This window comes from Cyanistes caeruleus, chromosome 7 (assembly GCF_971803275.1).
Source record: "Cyanistes caeruleus chromosome 7, bCyaCae1.hap1.1, whole genome shotgun sequence".
NCBI lineage: Eukaryota > Metazoa > Chordata > Aves > Passeriformes > Paridae > Cyanistes > Cyanistes caeruleus.
Genome location: NC_141707.1, coordinates 9,838,408 through 9,863,883, shown reverse-complemented (window position 1 = coordinate 9,863,883; position 25,476 = coordinate 9,838,408). Strand labels below are relative to the sequence as shown.

General features: G+C 40.5%; 1 long non-coding RNA gene across 1 annotated transcript; it reads left to right on the top strand.

Annotated features, from left to right (window-relative positions):
* Positions 1 to 8,955: 8,955 nt before the first annotated feature.
* Positions 8,956 to 20,069, top strand: LOC147652173 (uncharacterized). Its single transcript, XR_015289436.1, has 2 exons — positions 8,956 to 16,167; positions 17,535 to 20,069. It is a non-coding gene; the product is annotated as an uncharacterized LOC147652173 (long non-coding RNA).
* The last annotated feature ends 5,407 nt before the right edge of the window (positions 20,070 to 25,476 follow it).

Genomic DNA, 25,476 nt, shown 5'->3' with positions numbered 1-25,476 from the left:
CTGCTGCTTGCAACCAAATTGGAACAAGAAGCAGTCTCCAAATCCTTCCTTCTCTGTCACAAACCAGCTGTAGAGTTGTAGCTCCTACTCACCTGCATGTTTCTTTTGCATTTGAATAATCCAGGCAAGGACACTCATTTCATCTTCTTCATCTCCCCAGCTGCGTATTTTCACATTTGTGATAAAACAACACTTTTGCAGGCTCTAGCCCTCTGACAAAGATTCTCAGAATTAGGAATGTTTAGCCTAGAAAAAATTAAAAAAGGGACTTTAGGGAACCTTATCACTTTCTGCAGCTACATGAGAAGAGGTTGCAGTCAGGGGGGTTCATCTCTCCTTTCTCCCCCCAAAAAAAGCAATAGGACAAGAGAAAGCAGACTCTAAACGTGCCAAAGAAGGTTTAGATTGAATATTAGGAAGAATTTCCCCACTGGAACAGGATGCCCAGAAGAGTCATCTTCCCTGGAAAGACATGAAAAGTGTGTAGATATAGCATTTCAGGACATAGTTTAGTGATGGATTTAATGATCCTAAGGGTCTTTTTCAACATAAACGACTCTATGAAACTAAATAAAATTTCAAATCTCTTAGAAAAAGCCTAACAAAGACAACATGAAATCACTTCTTTCAAGAGCCTGTCTCTAACATAGCCTTAAGAAACAGGGTGACCTGTTCAAGTCATTAGACTTTTCCTCAAGCTGCCCCAGTCTCCAGTGGAGAGGAAACCTATCTTAATAGGTTAAGTCAGCTGGGGACATTCTGGCTAGTGGTGAGAGCTACTTGAAGAACACTATGGATGAGCCCATATCCTGAGGGTAAAGCAGAGTATTTGTAGTGTTCTTGGGGGGATTGGTAGAGGTCTTAAATCCCTGATGGAAATGTTGTGGAAAGCGAATATTATTGTGATATTTTGCATATCAGTTTCTGTATAATATTTTTGTTGTTCTTTATAGGTAAGGCCTCCTGAGGAGAGGCTGGACTAGATTTATTCAAGTCTATAATGGGACATCAAGGAGGTACCAAAACAGTTACATTGCTGTGGGAGTACTGGGTTAAATCTGATGTTGTCCCTGGCTCTCCTAGGGATGTTTGGGGTCACAGCCTGTTGCTATTTTAACATTTTTATTTAAAATTTAAATTTTGCTAATTTATTGTGTGTGTTTGGGGGGGCTGCTCTTTCAGGGCACTCTGCAGAGCATCTTCATGGCAGAGGCACGCCCTGAGGAGGCTCTTGAGGCATAAACTGATTTAGTGGGATTGCATGTCCTGAGGAACTTCTCCAGCAGTTACTCATATCCTGTGACCAAACCAGAACTCAAAAGCCCTAACTCTCTCTTTTTACCATCTGTTTACCCTTAAAACGTTTAAGGTCATTACAGGAACAACCATAAGGTGTCACAATTGCCCCACGTTCCAAGTATTTGTTCCCAGAAAACTGTAATTTGTACACTCAAACTCTGCTGTCATTTCCAGAGTGGTCACAGGGGTTCACAAGTTGTAAGTTAAGGTGCTGAAAAGACATATGGTTGCCATGTATGTGGATATCAACTTTAAATTAAATTGAGCTTTACAAATGGTCTTTCCACATCAGCAACAAGGGACAAAAAAGAAAGTGGGGAGCTTCTGGTTGTATAAATAAAGTAGGGTGTAACAAAGTGATACCAAAAACTGCAGGATTTGGGAAGAGGTTTAACGAGGAAGAGCCAAAAAGATGTAAACCTGCACTTTACTCCCTGAGGGGTTTTTTTCAAGTGTCATATTCTTGCAACAGCATTTACTTGTATCTGTGTCAGGACTGGTGCCCATAATGGGATGTGGAGGCAAGGTGTATTCAGAGACAATAGCGTGTTTTTCCCTGGATTTGCATGAGGGTAGCACCAGCTTCCTTCTGGGAGCTGTCCTTGTTGTGGCCTGGATTTTCTCAGCAATGCTGCAATGCATGGTGCTGCTTTTAAAGGGTTTGTGCTCTGGGAATTTTGTATCTCTTCCCAATCAGGGATCTCATGTTCTAAATGTTCTCTCTGTGTATTAATCTGTATTTGGGTTCTTGGAGCTTGCACTGTGCCTACAGAAGAATCCTAAAGAGTAATTATCTCTCTTTAGAATTGAAATTTCTAATTCTAAAGTGTATTTGAGGTTAAAATTCCCTAAACATAAAATAATAAATAAGTAAGGAGGTACTTGGAATAGGCATTTACATTATTAATCAGTCTTAGATTTATTTATAGGCAGGTTATTTGAATTCAAGTTAGGAATAAATGATATCTGAAATAGATGTTATCTTCATAGAATATAGAAGATGATTATTTTAGTTGTAAACAAAGAAAGACAGAACTCAGATAAAGAATATCGGTTAAGAAAGGTCAGATTCTCCTGGAAAGATTTGGAATTGGGGATTTGGATTGGGGAAATGCTTTGCTAGACTTCAGGATTATTCTGATAATGCTGCAGACTCATTGAGGAAAGTGAGCAGTGTCTCCAGTTACACAGCATAGACATCCATGGACAAGGAGTTCTTTGCAGTTCTTTCAGCATTGCATAAAGTTGGAATGAATCTCTAGGGCTTGGAGCTGGTTAAAGAAAGGAAATCATACCTTTTAATTTAATGTACATTTAAACCCTGTCCTAATGGTGTGGTTGACTAATATGAAAGTGTCATTTGTTTGCTTTTTTGTGCTGGTTGACAAATCCAGGCAACGTGTCTTGTGTATGTTAAACCTGATACTTGGTTAATCAGGTCTGTGTTTATATACCTGTTCTAAACAAGGTGGGGAAAGAAATTGGGTGTATTTCCCTTAGTCTATTTGTACTTCTCTTTCTTAATGCAAACAAACGTTTTCCACACACGTTTAAATTCTGGAATGGAATAAGCCATCAGGCCCTCATTTAAAATGTTTTATTTTCAGAGCATTCAGAGCTTATTTGTGAGTATGAATTAGGGTAAGCAGTAATCACCCTTCCAATGAAGCTGCAATATGCCCCTTCCAATGACATAGAACATGATTTTTTGGACAGTTAGCTTCTTAATTGACTCTTTTCTTCTCACTATTGGAACGATAACAAAAAGTAGATCCGATACAGGTGTTAATCTAATGGTGTAAGATTGAGGCAACAATAATCATGAGTTCTGCTATTTAAATTATCTCTGCAAATGAATGAGGAGCCATCCTCTTAACCCTTAATACTAAAAAAAACTTGGAAGAAAAATGTCTGTCTAAGGAACAATGAAGACATTGAGACCAATTTGGCAGCAGGATAAAATGCATGGGGTTTTGGTTGAATCTGTATCTTTGGTAGCAAATAGAAGCTGTGTATATGGTACTATTGGTAATGGCAGTGTCAGTGCTGGGCTGTGCATTGGGTTCCCTGGAGACAGCGGTGCTGGTGGAATGTTGGGGTGTCAGGTGCTGCTGTGCTCACAATGGGGTGCTGCCCTGGCAGTGTTTGGGGTGGCAGGCGGTGGCTGAGGCAGCAGAGGGTTCCTGGCAGTGTTTGGGGTGAGTGTGCAGTGCTGGGCTCTGGGCACTGGGCAGAGCAGCCTCGTGCCTGAGAGCAGGGAGAGGCCTGAGGAGCTTCTGGAGGCAGCAAATGCTCTTGGAGGATCAGCTGGGCCAGGGAAACCCTTCTGCAAACAGGGCTGTGGTGGTGGGTGAGTTATGCTGGAGAACTGTTAGAATGTGTGGCAGAATATCCTCCTTTCCTCTTTCTGAAGGATGTGACCAATGTTTTTTTTCCTGCAGTAGCAGTTTATCTCTCAAATGGAGTGTCTTCTAGAAATAAGTGTTTTTCAGGTTGTAATGCAGTTTTGTAATGACATTGCAGGTACTTGTGATCTGTTCCAGAACTAATGATTAATATTTTTCCCCTCCAAATATATTTTTTAGTGCTCATTTAGGTGGAGATATGTTTTCTTTCAGCATTAATGAAATGTTGTAAAATGATATTGTTGGGCCAAGACAAGGTTGAGTTGTGTCATGGGGGCATTCTGGGCCAGGATGCAGTGCAAGATGTAAGAAAGGGGAGTTGCATCTCCAGGCAATGTGGTTTGAGTCCTTTGGGTCCATGGAAAAATGAAAGGTTTTGTAAATGGGAGAGATGATACCCTTAGGCAGAATAACTTGTGCATTTAGGGGAGCTGTGCTAATAGAGACCAGTGTATTCTTGCTCAGTGCAAGTTTAAGTGTTTTTTTTTCCTGGAGACAAGAATGCTGGTTGTGGTCAGGGTTCCCAATCAAATGATGAGGTTGGGGTCTGTGATTTTTTGTAATTTTTAGTTTAGTTTTAAAAGTTTGGTAGAAGTTAATGCATTATATATTTGCTTTTTCATCCTATGTAGTGATATAAGAAAGTAGTCTGGATTACAAATGGATTGTACTTTGACAGGGTGAAAATTTGTAACTAAAATTGAGTGTGTTATTTGTAAATATTAATAGTTGTAATAATACTCGTAGTAGAAATGCAGTAAATGGTTTTGAGGCAAATGTGTTTATTGTTTAGGGAAACTGTAAGCTAGTTATATGCAAGTTATTTGGGTGGAAGTAGGGCATAAATGGTGGCTGAAGTAGATCTGATGTTCAGAAGAAATGTAGCTGATTCTCTGAGTTTAATCAGAGAGGGTTTGCAGGAGAAAGCAATGCAATGGGGTTTGGGTAGAATCTGTATCTTTGGTAGCAAATAGAAGCTGTGTATATGGTACTATTGGTAATGGCAGTGTCAGTGCTGGGCTGTGCATTGGGTTCCCTGGAGACAGCGGTGCTGGTGGAATGTTGGGGTGTCAGGTGCTGCTGTGCTCACAATGGGGTGCTGCCCTGGCAGTGTTTGGGGTGGCAGGCGGTGGCTGAGGCAGCAGAGGGTTCCTGGCAGTGTTTGGGGTGAGTGTGCAGTGCTGGGCTCTGGGCACTGGGCAGAGCAGCCTCGTGCCTGAGAGCAGGGAGAGGCCTGAGGAGCTTCTGGAGGCAGCAAATGCTCTTGGAGGATCAGCTGGGCCAGGGAAACCCTTCTGCAAACAGGGCTGTGGTGGTGGGGGAGTTATGCTGGAGAACTGTTAGAATGTGTGGTAGAATATCCTCCTTTCCTCATTTTGGATTGACCAATGTTCTTTTTCCTGCAATAGCAGTTTATCTATCAAATAGAGTGTCTTCTAGAAATAAGTGTTTTTCAGGTTGTAATGCAGTTTTCTAATGACATTGCAGGTACTTGTGATGTGTTCCAGAACTAATGATTCATTTGTTTGCCCTCCAGTTATTTTTTTACAGCTCCTTTAGGTGGAGATAAGTTTTCTTTGAGCATTAATGAAATGTTGTAAAATGATATTGTTGGGCCAAGACAAAGCTGAGTTGTGTCATGAGGGCATTCTGGACCAGGATGCAGTGCAAGATTTAAGAAAGGGGAGTTGCATCTCCAGGCAATGTGGTTTGAGTACTTTGGGTCCATGGAAAAATGAAAGGTTTGATAAATGAGAGAGATGATGCCCTTAGGCAGAATAACTTGTGCATTTAGGGGAGCTGTGCTAATAGAGACCAGTGTATTCTTGCTCAGTGCAAGTTTAAGTGTTTTTTTTTCCTGGAGACAAGAATTCTGGTTGTGGGCAGGGTTCACAATCAAATGATGAGGTTGGGGTCTGTGATTTTTTGTAATTTTTAGTTTAGTTTAAAAAGTTTGGTAGAAGTGAAGGCATTATATACTTGCTTTTTCATCCTATGTAGTGATATAAGAAAGTAATCTGGATTACAAATGGATTGTACTTTGGCAGGGTGAAAATTTGTAACTAAAATTGAGTGTGTTATTTGTAAATATTAATAGTTGTAATAATACTTGTAGTAGAAATGCAGTAAATGGTTTTGAGGCAAATGTGTTTATTGTTTAGGGAAACTGTAAGCTAGTTATATGCAAGTTATTTGGGTTGAAGTAGGGCATAAATGGTGGCTGAAGTAGATCTGATGTTCAGAAGAAATGTAGCTGATTCTCTGAGTTTAATCAGTAAGGGTTTGCAGGAGAAAGCAATGCATGGGGTTTGGGTTGAATCTGTATCTTTGGTAGCGAATAGAAGCTGTGTATATGGTACTATTGGTAATGGCAGTGTCAGTGCTGGGCTGTGCATTGGGTTCCCTGGAGACAGCGGTGCTGGTGGAATGTTGGGGTGTCAGGTGCTGCTGTGCTCACAATGGGGTGCTGCCCTGGCAGTGTTTGGGGTGGCAGGCGGTGGCTGAGGCAGCAGAGGGTTCCTGGCAGTGTTTGGGGTGAGTGTGCAGTGCTGGGCTCTGGGCACTGGGCAGAGCAGCCTCGTGCCTGAGAGCAGGGAGAGGCCTGAGGAGCTTCTGGAGGCAGCAAATGCTCTTGGAGGATCAGCTGGGCCAGGGAAACCCTTCTGCAAACAGGGCTGTGGTGGTGGGTGAGTTATGCTGGAGAACTGTTAGAATGTGTGGTAGAATATTCTCCTTTCCTCATTTTGGAGGATTTGACCAATGTTCTTTTTCCTGCAGTAGCAGTTTATCTCTCAAATAGAGTGTTCTAGATATAAGTGTTTTTCAGGTTGTAATGCAGTTTTCTAATGACATTGCAGGTACTTGTGATCTGTTTCAGAACTAATGATACATTTTTTTCCCCTCCAATTATTTTACTTATAACTCTTGTAGGTGGAAATAAGTATATTTTCAGCATTAATGAAATGCTCTAAAATGATATTGTTGGGCCTAGACAAGGTTGAGTTGTGTCATGGGGGCATTCTGGGCCAGGATGCAGTGCAAGATGTAAGAAAGGGCTGTTGCATCTCCAGGCAATGTGGTTTGAGTCCTTTGGGTCCATGGGAAAAATGAATGGTTTTGTAAATGGGAGAGATGATGCCCTTAGGCAGAATAACTTGTGCATTTAGGGGAGCTGTGCTAATAGAGACCAGTGTATTCTTGCTCAGTGCAATTTTAAGTGGTTTTTTTTTCCTGGAGACAAGAATGCTGGTTGTGGTCAGGGTTCCCAACCAAATGATGAGGTTGGGGTCTGTGATTTTTTGTAATTTTTAGTTTAGTTTAAAAGTTTTACTAGAACTGAATACATTGTTATCTTCGCTTTTGCATCCTATGTAGTGGTATTAGATAGAAATCTGGATTACAAATGGATCTGTACTTTGGAAATTTTAAGCTAAAATGGAGTGTGTTATTTGTAAGTAATAATAATTGTAATAATAGATTTAATAGAAATGCAGTAAATTGTTTTGAGGCACACGTGTTTATTGTTTAGGGAAATTGTAAGCCAGTTATATGCAAGTTATTTGGGTTGAAATAGGGCATAAATGGTGGCTGAAGTAGATCTGATGTTCAGAAGAAATGTAGCTGATTCTCTGAGTTTAATCAGTAAGGGTTTGCAAGAGAATGAAATGCAATGTGGTTTTGGTTGAATCTGTATCTTTGGTAGCAAATAGAAGCTGTGTATATGGTACTATTGGTAATGGCAGTGTCAGTGCTGGGCTGTGCATTGGGTTCCCTGGAGACAGCGGTGCTGGTGGAATGTTGGGGTGTCAGGTGCTGCTGTGCTCACAATGGGGTGCTGCCCTGGCAGTGTTTGGGGTGGCAGGCGGTGGCTGAGGCAGCAGAGGGTTCCTGGCAGTGTTTGGGGTGAGTGTGCAGTGCTGGGCTCTGGGCACTGGGCAGAGCAGCCTCGTGCCTGAGAGCAGGGAGAGGCCTGAGGAGCTTCTGGAGGCAGCAAATGCTCTTGGAGGATCAGCTGGGCCAGGGAAACCCTTCTGCAAACAGGGCTGTGGTGGTGGGTGAGTTATGCTGGAGAACTGTTAGAATGTGTGGTAGAATATCCTCCTTTCCTCTTTCAGGAGGATTTGACCAATGTTCTTTTTCCTGCAGTAGCAGTTTATCTCTCAACGAGAGTGTTCTAGATATAAGTGTTTTTCAGGTTGTAATGCAGTTTTCTAATGACATTGCAGGTACTTGTGATCTGTTCCAGAACTAATGATTAATATTTTTCCCCTCCAAATATTTTTTTTAGTGCTCATTTAGGTGGAGATATGTTTTCTTTGAGCATTAATGAAATGCTCTAAAATGATATTGTTGGGCCTAGACGAGGTTGAGTTGTGTCATGGGGGCATTCTGGGCCAGGATGCAGTGCAAGATGTAAGAAAGGGGAGTTGCATCTCCAGGCAATGTGGTTTGAGTCCTTTGGGTCCATGGAAAAATGAAAGGTTTGATAAATGGGAGAGATGATGCCCTTAGGCAGAATAACTTGTGCATTTAGGGGAGCTGTGCTAATAGAGACCAGTGTATTCTTGCTCAGTGCAAGTTTAAGTGTTTTTTTTCCTGGAGACAAGAATTCTGGTTGTGGGCAGGGTTCACAATCAAATGATGAGGTTGGGGTCTGTGATTTTTTGTAATTTTTAGTTTAGTTTAAAAGTTTTACTAGAACTGAATGCATTATATACTTGCTTTTGCATCTTATGTAGTGGTATTAGATAGAAATCTGGATTACAAATGGATGTGTACTTTGGCAAGGTGAAAATTTTGAGCTAAAATGGAGTGTGTTATTTGTAAGTAATAATAATTGTAATAATAGATTTAGTAGAAATGCAGTAAATGGTTTTGAGGCAAACGTGTTTATTGTTTAGGGAAATTGTAAGCCAGATATATGCAAGTTATTTGGGTTGAAGTAGGGCATAAATGGTGGCTGAAGTAGATCTGATGTTCAGAAGAAATGTAGCTGATTCTCTGAGCTGAATCAGTGAGGGTTTGCAAGAGAAAGCAATGCAATGGGGTTTGGGTAGAATCTGTATCTTTGGTAGCAAATAGAAGCTGTGTATATGGTACTATTGGTAATGGCAGTGTCAGTGCTGGGCTGTGCATTGGGTTCCCTGGAGACAGCGGTGCTGGTGGAATGTTGGGGTGTCAGGTGCTGCTGTGCTCACAATGGGGTGCTGCCCTGGCAGTGTTTGGGGTGGCAGGCGGTGGCTGAGGCAGCAGAGGGTTCCTGGCAGTGTTTGGGGTGAGTGTGCAGTGCTGGGCTCTGGGCACTGGGCAGAGCAGCCTCGTGCCTGAGAGCAGGGAGAGGCCTGAGGAGCTTCTGGAGGCAGCAAATGCTCTTGGAGGATCAGCTGGGCCAGGGAAACCCTTCTGCAAACAGGGCTGTGGTGGTGGGGGAGTTATGCTGGAGAACTGTTAGAATGTGTGGTAGAATATCCTCCTTTCCTCTTTTTGGATTGACCAATGTTCTTTTTCCTGCAGTAGCAGTTTATCTATCAAATAGACGGTTCTAGATATAAGTGTTTTCCAGGTTGTAATGCAGTTTTCTGATGACATTGCAGGTACTTGTGATCTGTTCCAGAGCTAATGACACATTTTTTTCCCCTCCAATTATTTTACTTAGAGCTCTTTTAGGTGGAGATAAGTTTTCTTTGAGCATTAATGAAATGTTGAAAAATGATATTGTTGGGCCTGGACAAGGTTGAGTTGTGTCATGGGGGCATTCTGGGCCAGGATGCAGTGCAAGATGTAAGAAAGGGGAGTTGCATCTCCAGGCAATGTGGTTTGAGTCCTTTGGGTCCATGGAAAAAATGAATGGTTTTGTAAATGGGAGAGATGATGCCCTTAGGCAGAATAACTTGTGCATTTAGGGGAGCTGTGCTAATAGAGACCAGTGTATTCTTGCTCAGTGCAAGTTTAACTGTTTTTTTTTTCCTGGAGACAAGAATGCTGGTTGAGGGCAGGGCTCCCAACCAAATGATGAGGTTGGGGTCTGTGATTTTTTGTAATTTTTAGTTTAGTTTAAAAAGTTTTACTAGAAGTGAATGCATTATATATTTGCTTTTTCATCCTATGTAGTGATATAAGAAAGTAATCTGGATTACAAATGGATTGTACTTTGGCAGGGTGAAAATTTGTGACTAAAATTGAGTGTGTTATTTGTAAATATTAATAGTTGTAATAATACTTGTTGTAGAAATGCAGTAAATGGTTTTGAGGTAAATGTGCATATAGTTTAGGGAAACTGTAAGCTAGTTATATGCAAGTTATTTGGGTTGAAGTAGGGCATAAATGGTGGCTGAAGTAGATCTGATGTTCAGAAGAAATGTAGCTGATTCTCTGAGTTTAATCAGTAAGGGTTTGCAGGAGAAAGCAATGCAATGGGGCTTGGGTTGAATCTGTATCTTTGGTAGCAAATAGAAGCTGTGTATATGGTACTATTGGTAATGGCAGTGTCAGTGCTGGGCTGTGCATTGGGTTCCCTGGAGACAGCGGTGCTGGTGGAATGTTGGGGTGTCAGGTGCTGCTGTGCTCACAATGGGGTGCTGCCCTGGCAGTGTTTGGGGTGGCAGGCGGTGGCTGAGGCAGCAGAGGGTTCCTGGCAGTGTTTGGGGTGAGTGTGCAGTGCTGGGCTCTGGGCACTGGGCAGAGCAGCCTCGTGCCTGAGAGCAGGGAGAGGCCTGAGGAGCTTCTGGAGGCAGCAAATGCTCTTGGAGGATCAGCTGGGCCAGGGAAACCCTTCTGCAAACAGGGCTGTGGTGGTGGGGGAGTTATGCTGGAGAACTGTTAGAATGTGTGGTAGAATATCCTCCTTTCCTCTTTCTGAAGGATTTGACCAATGTTCTTTTTCCTGCAGTAGCAGTTTATCTCTCATATAGAGTGTCTTCTAGAAATAAGTGTTTTCCAGGTTGTAATGCAGTTTTCTGATGACATTGCAGGTACTTGTGATCTGTTCCAGAACTAATGACACATTTTTTTCCTCTCCAATTATTTTACTTAGAGCTCTTTTAGGTGGAGATAAGTTTTCTTTGAGCATTAATGAAATGTTGTAAAATGATATTGTTGGGCCTAGACAAAGCTGAGTTGTGTCATGAGGGCATTCTGGGCCAGGATGCAGTGCAAGATGTAAGAAAGGGGAGTTGCATCTCCAGGCAATGTGGTTTGAGTCCTTTGGGTCCATGGAAAAAATGAAAGGTTTGGTAAATGGGAGAGATGATGCCCTTAGGCAGAATAACTTGTGCATTTAGGGGAGCTGTGCTAATAGAGACCAGTGTATTCTTGCTCAGTGCAATTTTAAGTGTTTTTTTCCTGGAGACCAGAATTCTGGTTGTGGTCAGGGTTCCCAATCAACTGACAAGTTTGGGGTCTGTAATTTTTTGGGTTTTTTTAGTTTAATTAAAAGAGTTTAGAAGAAGTGAATGCATTGTATACTTGCTTTTACATCCTATGTAGTGATACAAAGAAAGTAATCTGTATAAAAAATGGATCTGTACTTTGGCAAGGCTGGAAATTTTTAACTAAATTTGAGTTTGTTATTTGTAAGTAATAATAATTATAATAAGAGTTTTAGTAGAAATGCAGTAAATGGTTTTGAGGTAAACGTGGATATTGTTTAGGGTGATTGTAAGCTAGTTATACGCAAGTTATTTGGGTTGAAGTAGGGCATAAATGGTGGCTGAAGTAGATCTGATGTTCAGAAGAAATGTAGCTGATTCTCTGAGTTTAATCAGTAAGGGTTTGCAGGAGAAAGCAATGCAATGGGGTTTGGGTAGAATCTGTATCTTTGGTAGCAAATAGAAGCTGTGTATATGGTACTATTGGTAATGGCAGTGTCAGTGCTGGGCTGTGCATTGGGTTCCCTGGAGACAGCGGTGCTGGTGGAATGTTGGGCTGTCAGGTGCTGCTGTGCTCACAATGGGTGCTGCCCTGGCAGTGTTTGGGGTGGCAGGCGGTGGCTGAGGCAGCAGAGGGTTCCTGGCAGTGTTTGGGGTGAGTGTGCAGTGCTGGGCTCTGGGCACTGGGCAGAGCAGCCTCGTGCCTGAGAGCAGGGAGAGGCCTGAGGAGCTTCTGGAGGCAGCAAATGCTCTTGGAGGATCAGCTGGGCCAGGGAAACCCTTCTGCAAACAGGGCTGTGGTGGTGGGGGAGTTATGCTGGAGAACTGTTAGAATGTGTGTTAGAATATCCTCCTTTCCTCTTTCAGGAGGATTTGACCAATGTTCTTTTTCCTGCAGTAGCAGTTTATCTCTCAAATAGGGTGTCTTCTAGAAATAAGTGTTTTTCAGGTTGTAATGCAGTTTTCTAATGACATTGCAGGTACTTGTGATCTGTTTCAGAACCAATGATACATTTTTCTTCCCCTCCAATTATTTTACTTAGAACTCTTGTAGGTGGAAATAAGTATATTTTCAGCATTAATGAAATGCTCTAAAATGATATTGTTGGGCCTAGACAAGCTTGAGTTGTGTCATGGGGGCATTCTGGGCCAGGATGCAGTGCAAGATGTAAGAAAGGGGAGTTGCATCTCCAGGCAATGTGGTTTGAGTCCTTTGGGTCCATGGAAAAATGAAAGGTTTGGTAAATGGGAGAGATGATACCCTTAGGCAGAATAACTTTTACATTTTGGGGAGCTGTGCTAATAGAGACCAGTGTATTCTTGCTCAGTGCAAGTTTAAGTGTTTTTTTTCCTGGAGACAAGAATTCTGGTTGTGGTCAGGGTTCCCAAGCAAATGATGAGGTTGGGGTCTGTGATTTTTTGTAATTTTTAGTTTAGTTTAAAAGTTTACTAGAACTGAATGCATTATATACTTGCTTTTGCATCCTATGTAGTGGTATTAGATAGAAATCTGGATTACAAATGGATGTGTACTTTGGCAAGGTGGAAATGTTGAGCTAAAATGGAGTGTGTTATTTGTAAGTAATAATAATTATAATAAGAGTTTTAGTAGAAATGCTGTAAATAGTTTTGAGGTAAACATGGGTATAGTTTAGGGAAATAGTAAGGTACTTATATGCAAGTTATTTGGGTTGAAGTAGGGCATAAATGGTGGCTGAAGTAGATCTGATGTTCAGAAGAAATGTAGCTGATTCTCTGAGTTTAATCAGTAAGGGTTTGCAGGAGAAAGCAATGCAATGTGGTTTGGGTAGAATCTGTATCTTTGGTAGCAAATAGAAGCTGTGTATATGGTACTATTGGTAATGGCAGTGTCAGTGCTGGGCTGTGCATTGGGTTCCCTGGAGACAGCGGTGCTGGTGGAATGTTGGGGTGTCAGGTGCTGCTGTGCTCACAATGGGGTGCTGCCCTGGCAGTGTTTGGGGTGGCAGGCGGTGGCTGAGGCAGCAGAGGGTTCCTGGCAGTGTTTGGGGTGAGTGTGCAGTGCTGGGCTCTGGGCACTGGGCAGAGCAGCCTCGTGCCTGAGAGCAGGGAGAGGCCTGAGGAGCTTCTGGAGGCAGCAAATGCTCTTGGAGGATCAGCTGGGCCAGGGAAACCCTTCTGCAAACAGGGCTGTGGTGGTGGGTGAGTTATGCTGGAGAGCTGTTAGAATGTGTGGTAGAATATCCTCCTTTCCTCTTTCTGGAGGATTTGACCAATGTTCTTTTTCCTGCAGTAGCAGTTTATGTATCAAATACAGTGTCTTCTAGAAATAAGTGTTTTTCAGGTTGTAATGCAGTTTTCTAATGACATTGCAGGTACTTGTGTTCTGTTCTAGAACTAATGACACATTTTTTTCCCCTCCAATTATTTTTTTTTACAGCTTCTTTAGGTGGAGATAAGTTTTCTTTGAGCATTAATGAAATGTTGTAAAATGATATTGTTGGGCCTAGACAAGCTTGAGTTGTGTCATGAGGGCATTCTGGGCCAGGATGCAGTGCAAGATGTAAGAAAGGGGAGTTGCATCTCCAGGCAATGTGGTTTGAGTCCTTTGGGTCCATGGAAAAAATGAATGGTTTTGTAAATGGGAGAGATGATGCCATTAGGCAGAATAACTTGTGCATTTAGGGGAGCTGTGCTAATAGAGACCAGTGTATTCTTGCTCAGTGCAATTTTAAGTGGTTTTTTTTCCTGGAGACAAGAATGCTGGTTGAGGGCAGGGTTCCCAATCAAATGATGAGGTTGGGGTCTGTGATTTTTTGTAATTTTTAGTTTAGTTTAAAAGTTTGGTAGAAGTGAATGCATTATATATTTGCTTTTTCATCCTATGTAGTGATATAAGAAAGTAATCTGGATTACAAATGGATTGTACTTTGGCAAGGTGAAAATTTGTAACTAAAATGGAGTGTGTTATTTGTAAATAAATAATAGTTGTAATAATACTTGTAGTAGAAATGCAGTAAATGGTTTTGAGGTAAATGTGCATATAGTTTAGGGAAAGTGTAAGCTACTTATATGCAAGTTATTTGGGTTGAAGTAGGGCATAAATGGTGGCTGAAGTAGATCTGATGTTCAGAAGAAATGTAGCTGATTCTCTGAGTTTAATCAGTAAGGGTTTGCAGGAGAAAGCAATGCAATGGGGTTTGGGTTGAATCTGTATCTTTGGTAGCAAATAGAAGCTGTGTATATGGTACTATTGGTAATGGCAGTGTCAGTGCTGGGCTGTGCATTGGGTTCCCTGGAGACAGCGGTGCTGGTGGAATGTTGGGGTGTCAGGTGCTGCTGTGCTCACAATGGGGTGCTGCCCTGGCAGTGTTTGGGGTGGCAGGCGGTGGCTGAGGCAGCAGAGGGTTCCTGGCAGTGTTTGGGGTGAGTGTGCAGTGCTGGGCTCTGGGCACTGGGCAGAGCAGCCTCGTGCCTGAGAGCAGGGAGAGGCCTGAGGAGCTTCTGGAGGCAGCAAATGCTCTTGGAGGATCAGCTGGGCCAGGGAAACCCTTCTGCAAACAGAGCTGTGGTGGTGGGTGAGTTATGCTGGAGAACTGTTAGAATATGTGTTAGAATATCCTCCTTTCCTCTTTTTGGATTGACCAATGTTCTTTTTCCTGCAGTAGCAGTTTATCTATCAAATAGATTGTTCTAGAAATAAGTGTTTTTCAGGTTGTAATGCAGTTTTCTAATGACATTGCAGGTACTTGTGATCTGTTCCAGAACTAATGACACATTTTTTTCCCCTCCAATTATTTTACTTAGAGCTCTTTTAGGTGGAGATAAGTTTTCTTTGAGCATTAATGAAATGTTGTAAAATGATATTGTTGGGCCTAGACAAGGTTGAATTGTGTCATGGGGGCATTCTGGGCCAGGATGCAGTGCAAGATGTAAGAAAGGGGTGTTGCATCTCCAGGCAATGTGGTTTGAGTCCTTTGGGTCCATGGGAAAAATGAATGGTTTTGTAAATGGGAGAGATGATGCCCTTAGGCAGAATAACTTGTACATTTAGGGGAGCTGTGCTAATAGAGACCAGTGTATTCTTGCTCAGTGCAATTTTAAGTGCTTTTTTCCTGGAGACAAGAATGCTGGTTGTGGGCAGGGTTCCCAAGCAAATGATGAGGTTGGGGTCTGTGGTTTTCTGTAATTTTTAGTTTAGTTTAAAAATTTGACTGGAACTGAATACATTGTATCTTTACTTTTGCATCCTATGTAGTGGTATTAGATAGAAATCTGGGTTACAAATGGATCTGTACTTTGGCAAGGCTGGAAATTTGTAACTAAAATGGAGTGTGTTATTTTTAAGTAATAATAATTATAATAAGGGTTTTAGTAGAAATGCAGTTAATGGTTTTGAGGTAAACGTGGATATAGTTTAGGGAAAGTGTAAGCCAGTTATATGCAAGTTATTTGGGTTGAAATAGGGCATAAATGGTGGCTGAAGTAGATCTGATGTTCAGAAGAAATGTAGCTGATTCTCTGAGTTTAATCAGTAAGGGTTTGCAAGAGAAAGCAATGCAATGGGGTTTGGGTGAATCTGTATCTTTGGTAGCAAATAGAAGCTGTGTATATGGCACTATTGGTAATGGCAGTGTCAGTGCTGGGCTGTGCATTGGGTTCCCTGGAGACAGCGGTGCTGGTGGAATGTTGGGGTGTCAGGTGCTGCTGTGCTCACAATGGGGTGCTGCCCTGGCAGTGTTTGGGGTGGCAGGCGGTGGCTGAGGCAGCAGAGGGTTCCTGGCAGTGTTTGGGGTGAGTGTGCAGTGCTGGGCTCTGGGCACTGGGCAGAGCAGCCTCGTGCCTGAGAGCAGGGAGAGGCCTGAGGAGCTTCTGGAGGCAGCAAATGCTCTTGGAGGATCAGCTGGGCCAGGGAAACCCTTCTGCAAACAGGGCTGTGGTGGTGGGTGAGTTATGCTGGAGAACTGTTAGAATGTGTGGTAGAATATCCTCCTTTCCTCATTTTGGAGGATTTGACCAATGTTCTTTTTCCTGCAGTAGCAGTTTATCTCTCAAATAGAGTGTTCTAGATATAAGTGTTTTTCAGGTTGTAATGCAGTTTTCTAATGACATTGCAGGTACTTGTGATCTGTTTCAGAACTAATGATACATTTTTTTCCCCTCCAATTATTTTACTTATAACTCTTGTAGGTGGAAATAAGTATATTTTCAGCATTAATGAAATGCTCTAAAATGATATTGTTGGGCCTAGACAAAGCTGAGTTGTGTCATGGGGGCATTCTGGGCCAGGATGCAGTGCAAGATGTAAGAAAGGGCTGTTGCATCTCCAGGCAATGTGGTTTGAGTCCTTTGGGTCCATGGGAAAAATGAATGGTTTTGTAAATGGGAGAGATGATGCCCTTAGGCAGAATAACTTGTGCATTTAGGGGAGCTGTGCTAATAGAGACCAGTGTATTCTTGCTCAGTGCAATTTTAAGTGGTTTTTTTTTCCTGGAGACAAGAATGCTGGTTGTGGTCAGGGTTCCCAACCAAATGATGAGGTTGGGGTCTGTGATTTTTTGTAATTTTTAGTTTAGTTTAAAAGTTTTACTAGAACTGAATACATTGTTATCTTCGCTTTTGCATCCTATGTAGTGGTATTAGATAGAAATCTGGATTACAAATGGATCTGTACTTTGGAAATTTTAAGCTAAAATGGAGTGTGTTATTTGTAAGTAATAATAATTGTAATAATAGATTTAATAGAAATGCAGTAAATGGTTTTGAGGCACACGTGTTTATTGTTTAGGGAAATTGTAAGCCAGTTATATGCAAGTTATTTGGGTTGAAATAGGGCATAAATGGTGGCTGAAGTAGATCTGATGTTCAGAAGAAATGTAGCTGATTCTCTGAGTTTAATCAGTAAGGGTTTGCAGGAGAAAGCAATGCAATGGGGTTTGGGTTGAATCTGTATCTTTGGTAGCAAATAGAAGCTGTGTATATGGTACTATTGGTAATGGCAGTGTCAGTGCTGGGCTGTGCATTGGGTTCCCTGGAGACAGCGGTGCTGGTGGAATGTTGGGCTGTCAGGTGCTGCTGTGCTCACAATGGGTGCTGCCCTGGCAGTGTTTGGGGTGGCAGGCGGTGGCTGAGGCAGCAGAGGGTTCCTGGCAGTGTTTGGGGTGAGTGTGCAGTGCTGGGCTCTGGGCACTGGGCAGAGCAGCCTCGTGCCTGAGAGCAGGGAGAGGCCTGAGGAGCTTCTGGAGGCAGCAAATGCTCTTGGAGGATCAGCTGGGCCAGGGAAACCCTTCTGCAAACAGGGCTGTGGTGGTGGGGGAGTTATGCTGGAGAACTGTTAGAATGTGTGGTAGAATATCCTCCTTTCCTCTTTCTGGAGGATGTGACCAATGTTCTTTTTCGTCCAGTAGCAGTTTATCTATCAATGAGAGTGTTCTAGAATTAAGTGTTTTTCAGGTTGTAATGCAGTTTTCTAATGACATTGCAGGTACTTGTGATCTGTTTCAGAACCAATGATACATTTTTCTTCCCCTCCAATTATTTTTTTTACAGCTCCTTTAGGTGGAGATAAGTTTTCTTTGAGCATTAATGAAATGTTGTAAAATGATATTGTTGGGCCTAGACAAGCTTGTGTTGTGTCATGGGGGCATTCTGGACCAGGATGCACTGCAAGTGAAAGCCTTTGTCTTTTTCCATTCGATTTCTGAACCACAAATAGACCTGTATAAAGTTGTTTTTTATTATGTCTGTGCCTGTTTGCAATGTTCCTTAACTCCTAGAAGAAATGCAAATTCTGTAAATGTACTATATTTAAATATGCTTAAGTAAGTGTTCTTAGTGTATTTGATGAACTTTCTTTCCGTGCAATGAGCTCTGGTTTTGTTCACTGAATTTCTCTGGTGGAAGCTTTTGTGGTGACCTGTCACACATGCAGTGAGGTGTGAACTTAGATTAGTGTGGGAAGAAGTTATTCCCCAGTTGGTGGGGATTTGTTTTAGGAAGGTGGAGTTTGGTCATATCAATATTGATTGTGTTACTAAGCAAATCTGTGGTGTAGGTGATGTCTTGGCTGAGTTGTAGAGCCCAAGGCTTTTGGTGAATTAGATCAATCTTCTGATGTTAAACAAGATCCTTTTCGCCTGGTTTGTGACCATTCCTTAGGATGGCTTTTTTTTTCTCTCAGTGGTGATTTCTATATGTTGTAAGGAGGGGTAGGTGCATCTCCAGGCAATGTGGTTTGAGTCCTTTTCCTTCTCTCCAACATGTATTTTATCTAGGTAAAGAATACCTCTCTGTTGGGTCATTTAGAAGTCACATTGAATATTCATATGTAAGAGGGAGAAATCAAGTATTTTCAGTCAGTTGTGTCAGCATGTTGTTCTATTCCATTACTGAAAGGAAAAGCTTTGTATTTCAGCAAGCCACCTAGCTGCTGCTATGGGAAATGAGCCTTGGAAATCAGCAAGCATCCTCTGAAGGCAGATTTCCTTAGTTTTCCCAGATTTCCTTAGTTTTGCTGCAGCAGTGCTGTTTGTGTTTGCTGTGCACCTGGGGCACATGTTGTGTGTACAAATGAGCAGGTGCTGCAGTCACCAGCTGTGCTCGCTCAGCTCTGCCCTCCTGCCCGAGCAGGTCACAAACTCACTGTCTGAATCCAACAAACAAACACCACTCTGTCTTTCTTATATAGGACAATGAAGCCTGTGGAGATCATGGTGGTTTCTGAGAGGGGTTATAATCAGCTTTTGATGAAAAGAGAAAATAATGCCTATTTTTAGTGATTGCTTTTAGTTTTGTTTGCGTTATCTTGCGTACTAAGAATTAAATTGTCTACTTCAGGGAGTCAGTTTTTCATTTGTTGTTGCTGTGCTTTTTCTGCATATGTGAATCCTTGATGGATGTTATTTAAATTTGGATTTGAAAACTGAAAAATACTGAGGAAGCTTTTGAAAGATTTTTATTAACTTACGCTGATGTGCAAGTGAAAGATTGCATTTTCCAGCATAAATACTTTGTGCCCAGGCATGAATGTTTTCATGCCTGCTTTGCAAGGTTTGGTATGCATGAAATAATTTGAAATGGATTAAGTTGTTTAATTCCCATATAGCTCTTAGGAAAAACTTGTGCTCTCCTTTTGCTTAGCCATTTACAATATAAAGCCTGCTTTCCTAGGTTTTCTTAGTAAGTATAAACAAAGAATTAACAAGGGCTTATTATCTTAGGAAATATGAGATTGTTCTTGCTGTGTTTGAGTCTTGCTAAAAAAACATGAGATGGAGCTGCTTGTAAACCACAGAGTGAAAATTCCAGAATAATTGTGGACTTGCAGGTCCCCCATCCATGCTCAATCACATGAGGTGTGTATGTTCCTGCCTGTAAGCCTATCAGGAGTACCATTGCTTAAATGAGTAAATTCATTCAGGTGTTAAATGCCTTGATCACTTTGAACTGAAGTATTTCTTAGGAGGAATGTCAGCTCAGAGTTAAAAACTCCCATAATTTTCCCATGTCTGGGGAAAGAAGTTGCTTAATCCATTTTGTAGCACAGTGTGCACTGCCAAGTAAAGCAACAGCTGTACTGTGCTTGCATTTCTATAGTTTATAATTTAAAATCTATAAGGAAATAATTTTATTTCTAGATAAACTTGCAGACATACTGAGCAATGTAACAAAATTGGTTTCATTTATCAGTCTAACCAGAAAGTATTAAGACTGTCATACTGATGTATAGCACCTAATCAAAGGAAGAGCACCCAGTTTCAGATTAAGATCATTAACACTTCAATGTTTTGTATGACAATAAATCTTCAATGCATCCTCAGTTCTTTGATATTCTAGTGCAACAGTAATCCCCTAGTGGATTTATTAGGATAATTTTATTATTCCTTTCTTCTCAAAGATGATTTGAAAAGCAAATTATAATTATTATAAATTTTGGCATTACGATTAAAACAAAAGTTCTGAAATATAACAGCGTTTTGATGTTATAAATTGTTTCACATTAAGATCAAAAAAGAAGAAAGTCAAAACAGTATCTAAGGGCTAGGGCCTTCTTATTTTAATGAATAATTTCCAACCCCTAGGTTGCAGATGCACTTCATATTTTTTCATATAAGTGTGTATGAACTCTTCTGTTGTTAGATCTTTGTACTCTAAACTTTAATTTAGCACTGTGTATTAGCTTTTGATGTTTCTCTTGTAAGGACACACCTCACCCTTGGTATTTAGGATTTTACAGTTCTAATTTCAACCCTAATGTCGGAAATTCTGTGTGATGTTCACAGAATTAAAGTTATACATATAACTCTGGCCCAGTAAAAATACTGTGCAAAGATGTAAAAAGGCCACTCTGCTCCTCATGTTGCTCCTAATGTTGTTCAAGAACAAACATTTTCGAGAGGTTTCCCTGCATACTCCTTAGTCAGTGTTCTGACTGAGGCAGAAATCCTATGAGGACTGTTCAGGGAAGTTACTGAGATGAGATGCTCCTGACAGTTTATGGTTTGCTGGATTGCAAAATTCACTTACAGTAACCATCTCTCATTGCTTGCATTGGTGAAACCCTCAGTTCAAGTTTGCAGAGAAACTGTTTTCCTAGTAAAATCATTTTGCTGTGAATTGAAAACAAACAATTACTATTGTTCCTGGTTTAGAGCCATTTAAGATATTCTTAAATATTTTTGAAGTTATTTCTCCCTTTATTTCCCATAGAAGTTTGAGTTCTAAGAGGAGAATGTCATATGATTTTTCCTACAAAGCAAATTTCCAAGCCTTGAATTTAAATTTAGAAAATGTCTGAAGCTATAAATTTTGTGCTAGAAACAATGTTTTATACATGTCCTGCACACAACCATAACCTTCATATCATTTTTTTAAGTGTATATGTAGCTTATTCAACTAAAATTCTGAGGAGTGAGAGAAAAATGCTCAAAAATTGGCATATCTTGAGCTGAGTGGATGTGCAGTAGCATCTTTACAGAGGAAAAATCATTCCTGGTTGTCTTACATTCAAACTACCCTTGTTTCTTTTCAAGTATTGTTTTAGAGACAGATGTTTTATGAAATTGCTCTTTGTTTGGTGAAGTCAGCATGGCTCTGAAGCAGCTGAATGGAGAAGTACTAACTTTGGCTGCCTGTGCAGAGCTGAAGGTTGTCCAGGGGGTTCTCAGCATGGTGTCATTGCAGTCAGCTAACCATGAATCTACAAGTCCCTTGGCACCACACATTCAAGTATTTTTACTCATATATCAATGTACAGATGGTCAAGTCATGGGGAGGTGCTGCAGAGGGAATTAAAAAAAGGCTTTTTATTAGCTCTTATGTAATTTTTTTTTCTCATTAAAGCAATTGATGTGCTGTATCATTGTGCCACTGAAACCTTCATAGACTGTTTATTCCCTGCTCTTTTTTCCCCTGAAATCTCTTAGTGAATTTTTACTATAACAGAATCAAAATTAGCAGTAGGTGTGTCCTTTGCTGTGTCTCAGGCTACTCTTAGGTGCACAGATGTTGCTGAAGCAGCTGGTAAAACAGGATGCAGTCTACAGAGGTCACATTCACTTTTGGAGGCTTTGGGCTGATATTTTTTGTCTTATGGCTCTGTCTTGTTTGCCAAAACCAAACTGAAGGTGCAATAAAGATTTAAAAGGAAGGAGAATGTGCCTTTAAAATGAGTTAATGGTAAAAGCATATCTTTAATGTCCCAACCTCCCATGTTAATGGCACTTTCTGTAAAGTCTAGAAAGCCTTGATGATGGACTGCTTGAACAGGTGTGTGCAGAGCAAAATATTGTGTGCTGTGCACTCAAGGAGAGATCAAATCTTTTTTTTTTGCAGTTCAGGTTGCCATTTTGCATCTGAAAAATGGACCTGTTCTCCTGAAGGATTAGCACAGGTTTAAGGCTTTGAGCTGTGTGTTTTTATTCTCAAGAAGCCATTCTCTGTCACTGCAGTTCTCAAAATTCTGTAACATCCACCCTTCCTTGATGTTTTCCAGGAGTTTTATGATGCCCAAATGTGATGAGTGTTTTGCTGGTATTTTAGAAGTCATGATGCAGTTCTGATTTATGATCATGGCTCAGGAATTACCTTGGCAATTTTGTCATTGACTTTAGTGAATGTTGTGTCTGGCCTGTACCACATTATTCAAATTGTATATTAACTTCTGTAGATAATGATTTAATAATTCTTTAAATGCTGCGTAACTTAGAAAATTATTCTTGGAATCATGCTTTGGATGACTTTTTAATTGGTTATTATGTGAATAGAATAATTATGCATTTGATGTTTAAGATTTGATACTTGAGTGGCATACCTCTGTTTTGGTGGAAACTCCATTGCAGTTGTAAAGCATCTGGGAAAGCATTTAACAGCTGCTTGAAAACTTTGTGGCATCTTTTGTACTTTGTGACTTCTTTGCTTTTAGGTGTGGCTTGTAGATTTGATAAGGTGGTGGAAATAGTGAGGGAAATGACAGAATTTTTCACTAAATGCCTCCATGGTACAGCAAATAAATTTTAAAGCAGATCCCTTGTTAATACATAGCCTTTTACTTTCAAAAAATAGTTATGAAAATATACCAGGTATCCTGATACTTATATAATGGTTAAGCAATATTTTTGACTTTGCTGTTCCCTCAGCAATATACTGTAGATGTTTACAGTGATTAATTAAAAAAATAATGATGAATTACACAACCAGTGGAGGTTTCTGCAATGTGATTTTATTGGAGGTATCAGAGAATAGGAAATGACATATCATGGATTAGGGCTGTCAGAATAGCAGGCTTTTTTCGTGGGCAATAATCCTTCTAGGCAACAAAAACCCTGGGGGGAATTTCATAGAGGTGAGTGAGTTAGCTGACAAGGAGCTTTCGAGGCTCCACAAGAAAGAAAACGCTTTTACTACCAATCAGTCACTTGGCACATCAAAGCAGTAATTAAACCAAAACTGGCAGAGGAACACATGAATGTGCATTTTCTGAATCTCAGTCTGGTGGCATACAGATATTGTTGTGGCTTTAGGAGCTGATTACTTACTGCTCTTTATTGCAAAGTATCATTGTGGTTCTGTATCTGACTGTAAGAACAGTTTTTTGCTTTTTGATTTCTTTCTTCTAAGGTTGATATTTAAAACATGAAGTTTCTGAAGCCAAATGTGTAAGAAAAATGCAGTGCATATGTGATATGATGTATAATATCATATATATATCATAGATCATATATATATATATTATATATTATATATAATGAGAAACTTTTGGCACTGTCAGGGGATAACTATTTTTCTCTCTATTTTTTTAACTGACTTTAGGTATCAAGTATATTTTTAATATTAGACTGCAAATCCTGCTTTTACTAATTCACTGCCAGTTTAGCATTCAGCATGTCTGTGAATTCAGTCTTGTTATGTTTTTAGAGTGGGTAAATTAAATCTAGCAAGCAGAGAAAAACTAATGAGGAAGCACTCACAGAATGCAGAAACTGTGCCTAATATGAAGTAAACAAGTATAGGCCCTATACTTTATCTACTTTATAATTTTAAATAAGGCAAAAAGTTAAACCCAAGCATGCTAATATGGCACAAAGTTGATCTAATAAATATTCTGAAGATAAATTATAATGTAGGTTCAGTGGCATTCAAAGTGGCACCAAGCAAACTAATACCAAAGCCAAAAGCTCTGGGGAGAGTAGTGAAAGGCCCTAAAGTTTTGTGTGGAGAGTTATAATGAAAAGTGAGTTTACAAACCTAAGTCTAATGTTGGCAGCTGCTCTAATTCTACAGACTCCATCCATTTCCCCAGTGCAGTGTTTTGGTGGATGCATATTTATCATCTAAATAACCTTGGACTTCCTCCTAATTGTTCCGACTTTTTTAATGTGTGAGAAACAATTCTGGACTAAGCATTATTTGCCTTGCTCTGGTTTTCATAGCTTTGCTCTAGTACCTTTATGTGATCTCCACTATGCCCAGAACATCAGAAAAAAGGTCATCTTTTTGGCAGTATTTCCTGAAGTAAGTGTCTATCATATATTGGTCAGGCAGACCTGGATTTTATTAGACAGAATAACCCACTTGCTTTGCCTACTAGCTCAGAAGATAATAAAAGTGATTAACTAATCTCCAGTAACTCTAAATTGAGTTACCTAGATATACTGAGATGAGAACAAGTCAGAGGGTTCAAGAGCTAAGAAAAGTTGTTTTTAAGAAAAGCTTTTGAATGTTGTTGTCTAAGATGCACATGTGAAATGAGGAGACACAGGAAGGAGGCAGCTCTTAGGAATAGAACTATTATGTTATTAATACTAATATGTTATTAATTAATGAACTACTACGATAACTCCTGTTATCCTCTATGTGCCTGTTTAAGGACTGCCTTCCCTTACTTGTGGGGATAACTCAAGCAAACACCTGTTGGATGCCATTGTATTTTCATGGATGATCTAGAGATTACTGCCCATTTCTAGTGATCTTGTTCAGAAATGATTTAAATGTACAGTAGTGTAGACAGAAAGTCAAGTTAGAGCTGCCGTGACAGTGCTTTCATCATCTGTCAGCATCCTCTGAGTGTCATGAGCTAAACCTTACATTTTATTTGAGCTGCCTGATACCTGCCAAGGGGCAGATATCATTGCTAGAGAGAAATCCTCTCATCTTCTGTGACTTCATCCCCTCTTAGATGTAAGAACTGTTTGGTATCCAGAGGTGAATTGCACTGGACCTTTACAAGGCACAGGAATCATCCATCCATCTCCTCATCCTTTCAAAGAAATGGATTGGCCCTTTGACTCTGCAGTGAAAACTGGAAAATCTTGCTTTAAATAATAAGATTCTGACTAAAGGAAGGTTATTTTATGGAAATGGTCTGGTGTTCACTGCTGTGTTGTTCTGATATTTGGACTGCAGGTTACAAAAAGAGAAAAAAATACTGTATCAGTATATATATTAAGTAGAAGTGTTGTTTTGTTAGTGAGGAATGTCAGTGAAATTTAAATTATTGTGTAGTCCTGAGAAGTGTCACTACAGTAAATCCTCTTTGTGGAATAGTTAAGTCACAACTGAAATGTGGTGCTTTGCATTGTTCTAGTAATTAAACCGTTTAGGGAACAATCCCCATAAAGGGTAACCATTTGGTGGTGGCCAAGAAATGTATCATCTGTATGATCCAGGTAGAGAAAAAGGAAAGGAAGAAATGCTGTGAAATAGACACTTTCTTTGTACACACCTGAAAAGAGGCTTGTATGTGATATGCAAGCAGATCCCAGCTTTAAATTATATTTAGTCAGTTAACACCAGTGTTAACACACAGATCTTTATGTGCAGAGGTGTATTCAGGCTTCATATATTTTCCTGTCCATTTGCTTCAGTTTAGCAGTGTGAGCCTTTGCAGCCTGGCTCCTCATTTGTGCCCTTGAGTGTATGATCATTGT